We start from the raw sequence: 13356 nt of genomic DNA, 5'->3' as shown, positions 1-13356 counted from the left end.
TGCTCCTAATTCATCTAGTTCAACTAAAAAATAAAAATAAATGAGATACCAAAATAGCACTGAAGTCAGACTATTGTTTTATGTACATACCAAACTTCTCTCATGTTGTAAATGAAAAAAGCATCTCGTTACTTTAAGTAAAATAATTAACAGTAATAATCCTAAAAAATGCTTCCTGCTAAACAAGTTTCAAAATATGGCAAAAATCAGGCCAGTGGGGAGTCATAAAGCAATATATCTGTCACAAAACTTCAAAAGAAAACCTATATAGCTTCTTGGGGCTCCCTCATGTTACTTTAGCTATGACTAATAAGAACAGATGTACTTGATATGAAATTGTCCTGCTGAAGCAGTAGAAATAAAATATTTCTTTCACATAGCATACCAGAAACTGTTCTATTATCAGATAATCAGCTGCTCAACAAACATTGCATAGAGGCAAGCAATAAAAGTCATTGACTAAAGAGACGTCTTGACTGCTCTAAAGAAAGCTTGAGTAAAAGCTTCTAGAAGCAGTGCTTTATTAGAGAGATTTACTAAATATATCAATATCCTCTTTAAAAGTTTATAGTCATATCTAGTAATTTAAACATAGTCATCAAATTTATCTAACCAATTAGAACTTGTCAACCAAGTTAGACAGTCAGAGGCCATAATGGTTTAATTATTTCTATTTTCTTTCTAAATAATGTTATTGCTGGCCCTATGGGGTAAACATTTTGTTGTAACAAAATCTCCTGTTCTACTATATAATACTGCACATAACATATTTGGAATTACTGTCGCAATTTCAGCTCAGTCAGGACTTGTAGTTAACCATATTGATAGAGTGAATACAATTCCTAAAATATACAGAGGTAAACACAGAAGATTTAGATGCTAAGGAACTATACCCTCCATCACAAGGCAGAGAGTCTGAGCTGCTAGGTGTAAAGCATGGGTGATCGTTAAAATCGGTGATCTTACGCTTCATACAATCTTGTTAGTAATTTGTAGTACGTGTCTGAAATCAATGCAAATTCCTTCTTTAACCACCTGTAAAATGGGCATAATAAAGCTGACCTCTCTGGGGATGTAGGAGATTTCACTCAGCAGCAGAAATTCCACAACATGTTGCATAATGAACAAAGCAAAAAACTACTCCCTGACTGAACAGGACTTTGTCCCATATTGCCTTGTCCATGCCTTGCTGGCTAAGCCTGGGTGGGAGGAAATTGCTACCACTATGACAGACAGGCACATTCTCCTCCTTTCCCAATTTCAGACTAAGCTGTAAAATGAACAGGTACATTTAAAACAGGTGATATCTTCAGCCACCTTTGGACTGTCTCCCTTTCCACTGCCTAAATAAGTGGATAATCTCACCAGCAGTGACTGAACGGTGGTTTCAGATAAGTCTGGCCTTAATTCAGAATTTGCAAGTCACAACTCTGCAGTAGTTTGAGGGAGGCTTTTCATTTTGTATCTCGTATTTTGCCTAGAAGCATCCAACCCCTCTTCTATCCTACCAAGTTATGAGGTCAAAGATGATTATCCAGAGAAGAATTTCCTCTTGCTTAAAGTCATTTAAATTTGCTGCAATGACTATTTAAATGCTGGAATGAGCCACAGCATTTTAATGACTTCCAGGAATCTTCCTTCCCGCCCACCCCCCCACCCCCCCCCCCCCAAGCAATCTGTCACTGGCTCCTCCATCACAGCAGGGCTAAAAAGCACATGGAACTGCAAGAAAGAAAAAGCCCTTATTGACTAGTTTCAAAATTCTCATTTAAAAAAAGGGTCTATTTCCTACAAATGTCAGGCGTCCTGCTCGTCTTCTGTCAACAGATTTGCACCCTGTGATACAGGATGTATCCTCATGTAGTCCAGATAAAGCTGGATTAAGGAGGTTTGTCTCTCTTTGCACACTACTGAAACATCTCACTACGCGTCTACCAGCCATTCTACTGTTTGCTGCTCCTTTACATTTGCCTTCATGCTTCCTCCAGTTCCCATGAAATAACTCATGATCCCCACTTCTGGTCTACTGAATTTTTTAACTGATTTGGCAGAAGTAAATGAGCAAATTACTTTTGAAAAGCAACTGCCTCACGTGATATATTTCTCCCTCTGTCTTAACATGTCAAGGACGCTAATTGCAGAGAAAGATTTAGCAGACAAACTCTGGAAAGATGAATGTTTATGAGCTTGTACAGTTCCTTGTAAGATACAGGACACAGAAAGAAAAGGAGGGTGGAAGAATACAAAATTCTTTGGGACTGTCAGTGGTCTCACTAGGTCAGATTTCAATGCATGTGTATACTTTCTAGTTTAGCTCTTTGCTTTCTTCTTTCCCAAGAATTACTTGAGGTCTTCAGTATCTTCACAAATGTATAGGATGCTGTACTGATTAAGCTTTCTGTCTCTGCAATCAGATTATAAATCAGGGAAGGAAAAAAAAAAAATCTCTTCTAACTTGGCATGGTGATAATTAATCCTTTTCAAGCCCTCTGCCAGCAATTTAGCTTTCTAGAATCCTGCACTGGTATCCCAAATTCTGGGGAGAATGCATGCAGAAGTGAAATGAGAGTGGAATTATGACGGCCAGAAATGCGTGATACTTGTGAGTTCATTTTTTTTTCTTTTGAACTGTGAATATGTCATTGGGATAATTTCAGTCAGTTAGCTTAAACAGTCTCACAGAGCTAAAGCGATGTCATTATTTTACATTGTTTAACTGCTGGCACCAGCCTATTTCTGTTTGATTTTGTACAATGGAGACAGTAAATTTTTCTCCCATTAAACCACTGTCACTATCTTTAAAATTATCTAAACTGTTACTATTTTGTGCTAGAGCTCCAAACACCTGGTGTACTCTACTCAATCCATTTAAAGTAACAAATCAGACTAGTCAAAGCAAAAATATTTCATTTCCAATATCAAGAAGTTGTGTCAGAATGAAGAATCCTGAACTTTAGGGTTGCTTCGTAGCTGCTCTTGGAAACAGTGCTCTCCACATTATTTTTCACATTATGCTTCTGAAACAGTATTTCATGCATCCCCCAAAGGAAAGTAGCAGCAAACAGTGAAATAGTTCAATAAAAGATGAAGAGCCAAAGCAAGAGGAAAGATACTGCAGGTACCTCTGACTTTTCTGAGGAGGTGGGAAGAAAGAAAATTCCTTAAATTGGAAACAAATTTCTACTGTTTTCCATATTACTCTTAGATTTAAAGCACCAATTCAGAAGGGAATCTATACTTGGTGTAAAACAGTCCAAGTAGTTCCTGAACTGGAGTGTGGGTACAATAGTGGCTTTAATTATCTCAGTAAAAAACAAACGACAAATCATAGACACACGGGCTTTTAAAGTGCCTTCCAAAACTATCCACATCATTCTAGATTTGTCACAATGGTCTTCAAATCTCAAGAAGAGAGATTCTTCCAAAATTCCAAGTATTCCATTCGCTTATAGACAAACAATTTTTTTTGTATGTAATATGTTCTTATTTTAATTTGAGACTGGGAAAAAAGTCTAAGTTAAGTTATGCTTTTTTTAGAAAGGTTTCTGTTACATTTTGGGTCAGGTTGTTTAATAATTTACTCACATCTATAAAAGAGAAATACAGTAAAACAGGCTATTTTCTGCATACCTACACTGTATTCCAAAAGCATTTATTCCACTGCTATAATCTCTACAAACACCTTAGCTGTACTGAGATTTTACAATACATACAGAAGATACAACACATATAAAAGCTTAGAGTCAAGTCCCAGGGCTTTTGTTCTTGGCTGCTAGAGCCATCTGTTGCTTTGTAAGAAACCATCACCATGCAGAAGGGTATGATTTCTTTTGTGTGAGAGAAGAGAGGCAGCATTTATTACTATTCAGATAGCCTTAATTCAGTATTTTTTCTCATTAGCGTGAAAGTAAAAATACATGTTATTTCATTTGCTCTGACAGTCAATATTAGAAGACAGTCGAAGATGAAAATGTCTCAGCCTCTACCAATTCTAAACATGACCATATGTTATTTTTATAACAAAGCTATTTCTATGGCCCATGGAATTGTGAAGGAATTAATCACAGCTAGCACAAGGTGCCACTGACTTCTGAACAAAAACTTGATTAAGTGAGAATCAGTCTCTGTCATGGACTACTGAAAGATCTGGTAGAAAGTGAGGATGAATAGATTGTACATAATGAATTCTAAGGCTGTGAACTGATCTGTGTTGATTAAGAAAGTGAAATCAAGTGAATAAAAGCATGGACAGAAATAGCACAATGGCTTAGTGAATCATAGCTTTCATCTCTGACCAGCGTGTTTCACTTATGATACGATGAATAAATTGTACAGTCTCAGCCTCGTCATCATTGCACTACAGTCCATATCTGTACAGTATTTGTACAAAAGACAGTTCAGCATAGCATAACCAGAGGTCAGCTCGGCAGGCTACCAGGAGGCCACTGGCAGAGCTGTGTGGGAATCTGGGACTGGATAACGTGGCTCAGGAGGTCAGGGGAGACATTTACCAGCAGAGATGACCAGGTAGAATGAGGAAAGCAGAAATGTGATGAGTCAGGACTGGAAATCACCAGAGATGCACACAGGAAATTTCCACAACTTATGACCAACTCTAAGCAAGATGTTAATGCTCTCATATTGAGACTAAGTACAAATAATTAAATATTTGAACAACAACAGCAGCTGAATGGAAACATATACCAATGCGCTGGCTGCTGAGCTGCAGTTTCTTACCAGCAATCTGTCCTAAAAATCTCATCTTTAAAGGCAATGATTAAGACAGAAATGTCACCTTACATTTATACAGCAGTTTTCATCCTGAAGCACTTCATTAACTATCTTTCCAAAGATCACTTTGCAATACTGATTTTGCTGTATTTATCCTCTCTCTACCCAAATCAGAAAAAAGAGGCAGATTGTACTCTTTTTAGAATCTCATCAGATAAACCCTTAAACTGTAGTTTCCATAGAAACACATCATGGGTCTCTCGGTTTCTATATCAAACCTGTTCATAAACTTTCAGCTTTACTTAATGCTAGATTTTCAAAAACACCAATTAGCTCTTTCATTACTTAGTGCTCTTCCAGTCTTTTGTGCTTACATTAAATAAAGGAAGTACAGCTAGACACAGTTGAACCATGTCACTGTTACATGGAGTCTCGCTTTCAACTTCGTCATTACAATGCATCTCTGAGGTGGAAAAGTAGTAAAGAAAGGGAATAAGGGGCAGTGACTTCATTTACCCACACATAGCCTGTCACACCAGAATTAACGCTCCCCAAAGTCTAAGGACAGTACCTGAACTATGTCATCATGTTTCTAGTGAGATACAGGCTTTGTTTGTGGAAACCTGTATGACTATTTCTAATTGCAATATGAATCTGAGGCACAGATCTGCCTCACTGAATGAAACAGTGTGATAAAAAAGAAAAAGGCAAGAGAAGAACAAAAGCTGCCAGGGACAGGGGAACAACAGGCAAAACAGTCTTTTTTGGTAATCTAGTAAAATCTCAGAGTGTCAGTCAAGTCCCATTTGCACTTAAAATCTCCTGTCAAAGGTTGTTATAGATATTTGAGCTTCGTATGAACCCTGACTATGGAAAAAAACCAATGCCATGCATATGATGAACACAGGTCTGGGACATTTTATGAACATTCTGATGCAAGCATATTCTGTATAAAAATATAATATTTTTAAACAAAGAATGATGCTGTGTTTACAAAAGGTGTAAAACCAATCTGTACTTTAAACCCAAGGATTACCTAACCTTTCAAAAACTCCATTTTGCATGCTGCTGCCACTTGTGTTTCCTTCTACAAAAGCACACAAATATTATGGATTCCTTGTTTTGGCTCATAATATTTCTCCCATTTTGCATATCCATGGGTATTTGGATGATCCACAGACGATTTACAATCATTTCACAGACCACCTTCTGATAGGTGACAGGCTTAGTAGTGTCCATGATAATGTTTATGTTCTCCACAGCTGACCTGGCACTTTCCCTTTGTGTAAGTGGTGAGGCTTGTGTGAGTATGGAAAATAAATACCACTGTGTGCACTGTTTTGCAGTCTATTAACGTGACTAATACCACTCACCAGACTCTACTGCTACTGACCCCCAGCTGAGAGTCAATTTTGTTGTGAATAACAAGTGAAGTAATACAAATGTTTGTCTTTATTTCCTTAAAGTTTCCTTTAGTTCTTTTATGAATCCAATATAGTTGAATCACTGCTGCCAGAAATGTATTTACAATACAAAACGTCCTCAGAGGCTTTGTTACTTTTGTCATCAGATTTAGATTATACTTTTTGTCCTGAAATGCTTTCAGTATCTTACAGTTATTCTATTTTAAAATATAGAACTATTAAATACACAAATAAGAGTGAAATGTGCAGCACTTTAATATCTTTTTTTTTTCAGTAATATAACCTCTTATTCTGCAACTAACTCTTTCAAGCATGCCAGTGTCTTGGAATGCAGTTCTGCTCCTAAATTCTAGGGATGCAGTAGTTACAAGTGCTAAAACCTCCAGGCTATCTAAGTGTGAGACAAACTTGTAATTTCAGTGACATACTACAGGAGGGTTTCTTCTGAGACTGGGTTTCTTGAATAGTTAAGTGACATTCCACTGCTGCTTTAAGGCGCCTTGATGACTTTGACTTGTTCTAGTAGGTCTACTTTTTTTTTTTTTTATTATTACCTAAGGCTTTTTCTGTTTTGTTAAACACAAATTTTCTCTTTTGCCAAACCTACAGAAGCCAAGAAATCATTATATTGAAAAATCAAAAAGAGCACTGGCTGGCCAGATGAATTCTGGGTAAGACCAGAAATGACAAGTAAAACCTTTGCGCACATGACTAGCATATGAAATGGAAGAGGGAATAGGAAAAAGGTTTCACAAGACACTTATCTGAGAGCACTGGGAAATTTGCAACTGTTACATCCCTTTTTTTCCTTTTTTTTCTTTCTTTTTTTTTTTTCTTTTTTCTGACAGTTCCTTCTGAAGGGGAAGTTCAACACAATGCCAACAAAGCTGGTTCCTACATCTCTCTTCCCACAGCATCCAGCCAAAGGATGAGAGGAGTGTGGTGTGAGGAGCAACAGATCACCCTAATCTGGCTCCAGGGCCATAACAGGAGATCTTAGACTGCTAATAAATCATGAAAACTCAGTCCTCTCTCTCTCTGAACCATAAGAAATACTTCAGAAAAAAAGAATTATTTCCAATATATTCTCTGTAGGCAAATATCATCAGCAAAGACAGTTTAATTTGACTTTGATTTGTATTTGTGGACCCTAATATCCCTTAACAGGATGTATGGGAGAATTTAAAGGAGTTAGTTTTGTAGAATTTGCTAGATTTCTAAAATACATATAATGCTCATAGATAATCTGGCAGTAAGATAATTTGCTGAAAATTGACCAGATTTTCTTTATATTTTTAATAATGAAAGCATGCTAGGTCAGAAAAAAAAAATATTATGCATATTATCTTACACACTACTTTGATTCAAAGCTCAAATGTCCCCAGCAGCAGCAACCAATTGGAGAGAGAGACTGCTGTAGACCCCTATTCTTTCCTCTTACAATACATGTACACCAATCACAAAGACTCAGGCTTCCCTCAGGACAAGCTTTGCTCTGACTGGTCTTTTATATGTATTCTGTAAGTGTAAACAACATAAAAATAATGAACCTCCCAGACTCAAAGATATTTTAAACAATGTATCTTTTAATGTGGGAGAAATCATTCTGTGTACAGAAACCCAATTTTAAAACATTCCTATTTGGGATTATTGATTCCAACATATACATATTCTATTTCCACTGAAAACAAATACTCCCATGATATAAAAATAGGCAACTAAATGAAATGCAGACTTTTATAACGTGGGAAATGTTTGTTGAACTAGCATTCTGGTTTTGATTACTTTTAGACGTTTTAGGAGAAATTGATTCAAAGCAGTGTTTTTCAGAATGAAACTAAAATATATGTAGACAGACCTACTGCAAATGTATAATGTTAAGTAAAACAGTTCTCCAGAGACCTAACTCCAATTCAAAATTCAACAAAATATTTAAACACATATATAGTAAGAATATAGTAGATGTCCTAACATACTTAAAGTTAAGTTCACCCTTAAAAACTCTGAATGGTAAACAGCAATGGAAAACAACGTTTCTAAGAGTCCCTTAAAATTTATTGTAAACTGGGAAAAGCACCATAAAATAAAGCACAATAACACACCTCGTTACCAAACTGTCATGTAGAATCCCTGTGGGAAGCTGACAACACATAACACTTTATGAGCTTAGAAGAGCATGTGTATCACTGAAGTTCCACATAAAATTTAGTATAGTATGAGCAGCTCCAAATGGGATTCAGAAGCTAAACATTCCATGTCCAGCAACTTTTTAAGGAAAGAATCAAAGACAGTTTCAGGAATAGCCTTTGATATTATTCCATAATCATTATGGACTACAACTTACTTTACTATTTTAAAGTTTTAAAACAAAGACCGAGGTGACAAAACCCAATATACTTAATACATGCTTCAAACAAGACTGCCATTGGTAGTGGCTGTGGTTAATATCACGCTGACATCTAATGGCAGCTTTGTACATTGCTCTCAGTTTTTTCTACTTAAGAAAAAAACCCACAGATTGATAAACAACATATGGTAAATAAATATACTGATTGTAGACTGTTTCTCTTTTGAGAGAAAACAGAAAGCTGCAGCTACTGCCCGCAGAAGAAACAGAACAGGTGTTTGCAAGGCTGATACACCTCACACAAATGCTCTTTCTAATTAACTGCCTATCAGACACATTAGAATTCAAGCAAAATTAAATAAACGCAGGCTTTACTACAGAGTAATACTGAGGAGTTATTGTTGACAGGAGCATCCATATTTGAAATCAAACTGACTTATGTAAATGATAAAGACAAAATCCAATGAATTTTTTCTCTTCATAAGGCCTAGAGATTAATAAATCAATTTTCAAGTCCACTGTTGTCTTCCAGCCAGACAAAAATCAAATTCTTTAATTCTTTTACTTATTGAACCAAAAATTAGAATAAGAAGACATTCAGATATTATTATTTAGTAAAGGTTACATTTTTCATTTTTCTCTTTTCATACTTAAGTCTTTTAGTATTTCACAAGCCTTCACACTCTGCAGAATGCATCTGATTTAACTCTTTAACTCAGATCCCTTGAGGCATCTCACTGGTGTGTGGTAAAGGACTTCGGAGTTACTACAGTTCCTTGTTATTAATCCTGATGCTTTTCTTAACTTCAGTATTTACAGAAAAACTAAAATTGTATTAAATAACATGATAACATCACTCAGTCCACACAGTTGAAAGGGAAGGAGAGGGGACTTCCATGCTGGTTAACTTAAGAAATTACCTGTGTGAAGCACACAACAGAAAACACTAGATGGCAGCAATAACCCACAGAAGAGAAGTATCACTGTCCACCACCGCCCTAGGGTTTTCCCGATTTTACTGGTAAACACCCAAAGACAGTAAAATAAATGGAATGAGGGCCCATCTAAAATTAGATAGAAGGCTTTCTCTTCTTTGAGCAAAATACCAACATAAATTTGTGCATAAGTACACAACATGTTGCTGAGATACCGTAGCTTTAGATGAAGTAAGGTTGCCAGCTTTATGAAGGATAAAGGTCTTAATTGCATTTTTTTTACTTTAACGACAGGGCAAATGAATAGGTGCTTTCTCTTCTTTGCTGAAATAAGGTAAACCAATGCGGTACATTTTTTAATGCTCAATTCATATTAATTTTAAAAGCACTTATCTTATTTTTGGTACCAGCTTAGGTTTTTCTAGTGCCAAATTTGCTATGGGTGATGAGGGTTCATCATAGCTTATCTACTCTGTTTTCACAGAACCTGTTCCTCCCATTTCAAGGACATCCTTCCTTCCTTCTTAATCAATGTTGAGACACTCTAAGCAGTCTGTTTGCCGAAGACCCTAAGGTCAGCAAAAAAGAAAGATAAAACTGCAGACACTCTCAACTTCTTTATAATATTATGAGCTTCAATACCATGTATTCTACTGTGTTATGTTCCATTCTACTGTAAATATGTTCTGATCAAATATGTTCTGATCAAAATTGCACAATGTACGCTCTGACCAGCCACATGTCTGCATCGTGGCATCCCCTGCTTGAGCAAGATTATGCATCCGATTACTTCATATGTTGTTATCCCTACAAGGCGCTCCCACAGACAGTTAAATGTGATGCTGCTTTCATATATAATCATCTCCATCCTTCGACCTCTTCCATTAAAGGACGGGAATACATACATATCTTTCTTATGTTTATAGTAACTGGGTGATAGACTCTTTTTCTCCTACTTCTTAGATGCTTATTCTAAATGCATTGCTTTTGTTTTAAAAAGGAAAACAAGAAAATGTGGCTCAGCTCTGCTGTTAACGTACATGCCATCTTACATACTATTTTATGAGATTTTTTTTAAGGACAAATTTTAACCACATTTTTATATGACACAGTGTCCTGGTTTCAGCTAGGACAGAGTTAATTTTCTTCCTAGTAGCTGGTATAGTGCTGTGTTTTGGATTTAGTAGGAAAATAATGTTGATAACACACCGATGGTTTTAGTTGTAGCTAAGTAGTGTTTATACTAAGTCAAGGGGTTTTCAGCTTCTCATGCCCAGCCAGCAAGAAGGCTGGAGGGGCACAAGGAGCTGGGAGGGGACACCGCCAGGACAGCTGGCCCCAACTGGCCAAAGAGCTATTCCATACCATATGACATCATGCCCAGTATATAAACTGGGGGAGCTGGCTGGGAGGGACGGATCGCAGCTTGGGAACTAACTGGGCATTGGTCGGCGAGTGGTGAGCAATTGCATTGTGCACCACTTGCTTTGTATAGTTTAATTCTTTTAGTATTACTATTGTCATATTATTATTATCATTATCATTGTTTTTCATTCCTTTCCGTCCTATTAAACTGTCTTTATCTCAACTCACGAGGTTTTTTTCCTGATCCTCTCCCCCATCCCAGGGGTGGGGGGGGAGTGAGCAAGCGGCTGTGTGGTGCTTAGCTGCCGGCTGGGGTTAAACCACGACACACAGGAAGGACCTCTACCATATGAGGAACAGGATCCAAAAAGTCCAGATTGATAGTCATCAAAATTTTTGAGCTGATGACTTTTCAATCGTTTATATAAAAGAAATATTGTGAATGTTTCCTTAGATACTAACAATGAAAAGACTACATATTCCACAAGGCACTTAGTAATTCATTTTCTCAGTAACAAGGCAAAGAACTGAGTGACATTGTTGTCCTTGGATCTGGGCTCTTTGGATGAGGACTGAACTGTTTTCACAGAATGAGACACCAGTTCATGGAATCCCATTAATTCTAATTTAATTATAACATCATGATATTTACTACTCATGGTCAAATATCATATCACACTGCAAGGTGCTTCGTGGTATTTGAGAGCTGTATGGAGATGACAACTTGAGCCTACATGAGAACAATTCTTTATCAGTTCTTATTTGGACAGCTCAAAGGTTCTCTCTTTTACATATTTCAAAGACTAGCCCTACATGGTAAATGTTTTGGACATTTTAGCATTTTCTTCCATCTTTCTTATGGACGGTTTGCATGGTAGGGAGAATTTCAAAGAAGCATCTCAGTCAAATCACCTTAAACATTAGCTTGCAATTGCACTGCTCATGGTTAGACATTTTAGCAGGTCAGTAAAACTGCTTCTGGTGGAACCACTTTCATCCGTAGTGGTTTATCCACTGTACCTACTCAATGGATAAAGAAAGACATAGCCTACAAAGTTGTTTAGATTAATTTTGCAAGAGTATAGGTAAACTCACACAAAATTGTAGACAACAGAAGAAAACAAAAATATTGAGGAATTACTAATACCAGAACAGCAGGTGTCCGCATTCATAAATGCATTAATAGCAACTGTCCACAAGCATGTAAGTAAAGATAAAGGACAGAAGGGAATTTTAAAAGGTCATAAGCACTCAGCGATCTTGAGACAGATTTAGTCTTTAGTCTCACATACTGCTAATGTGGATCAGTCTGAAATCAATTTGCAAAAGTGTGGTATAGGAGTTCATGCCAGCAACAGAAAGACTGTTCATTAGGTATCTTACTCTCACCGGGCGAAAGTGTTGGTCTTTCACTGATCCTGTTCATATCACTTGGAGACTTCAAGAAACAGGACTACATTTCAGCATTCAGCGCTCCACTCACGCATACATTCTCCTCAATCAATCATGCTGCCTCACCAAAAACTTTGCTCCTCTGGTACATAACAGAAAGCAAAATTCAGGTTCCTCCAAGGAGGAGTCTAACCACAGAATAATATCAACACTTAAAATAAATCTCTGTGTATTCTAGTACTCTAATATTGGTTTTCATTCATAGGCTGCAATGCGTTTTACAAAGAAGCTAGCAATTACACACTATCAGTACAGCAATGCAATATGATAAATATGAGTTTGCACATGCCTCTCCCTGTCCATTAATTACCAACATCCCATACATGAATAAAGGTTAGAGAACAGCCATGAATCATCTATAGTCCTCCTAATTCAGCCTAATACAGAACTCAACCTTGGAACTTTTTTCAAATGTGACAATCTTTATGACACCTGATATGTAATGACTGTATGTGTAATGATGTGTTTCTACACACACCTTGTTTCTGTGGGATGAACCTTGCAGAAAAGCAGCACAGATCACAACTTTGGCATCTTCAAAAAGGGATGAAAGCTCCAAACTCTCCATCGGTGTCCTGCAATAGGTCAGGAAGAAAAGCAGTAATACCTAAAACTTGAGGTGAATCTTTGAAAAGCATTTTTTTTCTTCAGGGTTGTTTTAATTCCCTTCCCATTTTGGACACATACTTCAGCATGATCACAGAAAGAAACATGGCGTGCATCAGCATATCACTCCTCAAATGGAGGGGTTACAGGGTTAATCTTATCAGTTTGAAAGCTGCTCCTTATTCATTCTTTTATGTGAGACTACACCTCACCCATTAAAAAACACCAACTTTCATCTGTACATTAAACAACGCATGAGGCCAGGGCGCAGCTGGAACTTTCCTCGCCGCTCCCCACGCCAGGAGCTGACCCGGGCCTGCTTACCTCAGGCGTTCCGCTGCCCGCCTGGCCCGCTCGGCTCTCCTTCCCCTCCTTCCTCACGCTCCTGTTGCCGCTGCCCTCCTCCCGCCCCGCTCCAGGCACCGCTCCGACGGCTCAACACGTCTGCCTTCACTAACGCCCCTTCCCTGCCTGCTTCCCACGGCCCTTTGCCAGC

General features: G+C 37.5%; 1 protein-coding gene across 1 annotated transcript in view; it reads right to left on the bottom strand.

The window, feature by feature from the left end:
- DAB2IP (DAB2 interacting protein) overlaps positions 1–13245 on the bottom strand; it is a 249934-nt gene extending 236689 nt beyond the window's left edge. Inside the window, exons 1-2 of the mRNA XM_050907722.1 lie at positions 13185–13245; positions 12733–12829 (exon numbers count right to left, since the gene is read on the bottom strand). The gene's annotated coding sequence lies outside the window, so the exon portion shown is untranslated. The remainder of the gene's footprint in view (positions 1–12732; positions 12830–13184) is intronic.
- Between the last annotated feature and the right edge of the window lie 111 nt (positions 13246–13356).

The sequence above is a fragment of the Gymnogyps californianus genome, chromosome 18 (genome assembly GCF_018139145.2).
Source record: "Gymnogyps californianus isolate 813 chromosome 18, ASM1813914v2, whole genome shotgun sequence".
NCBI classification, from domain to species: Eukaryota; Metazoa; Chordata; class Aves; order Accipitriformes; family Cathartidae; genus Gymnogyps; species Gymnogyps californianus.
The sequence above is the reverse complement of the archived record's forward strand: the minus strand, read 5'-3'. Positions and strand labels throughout refer to the sequence as shown.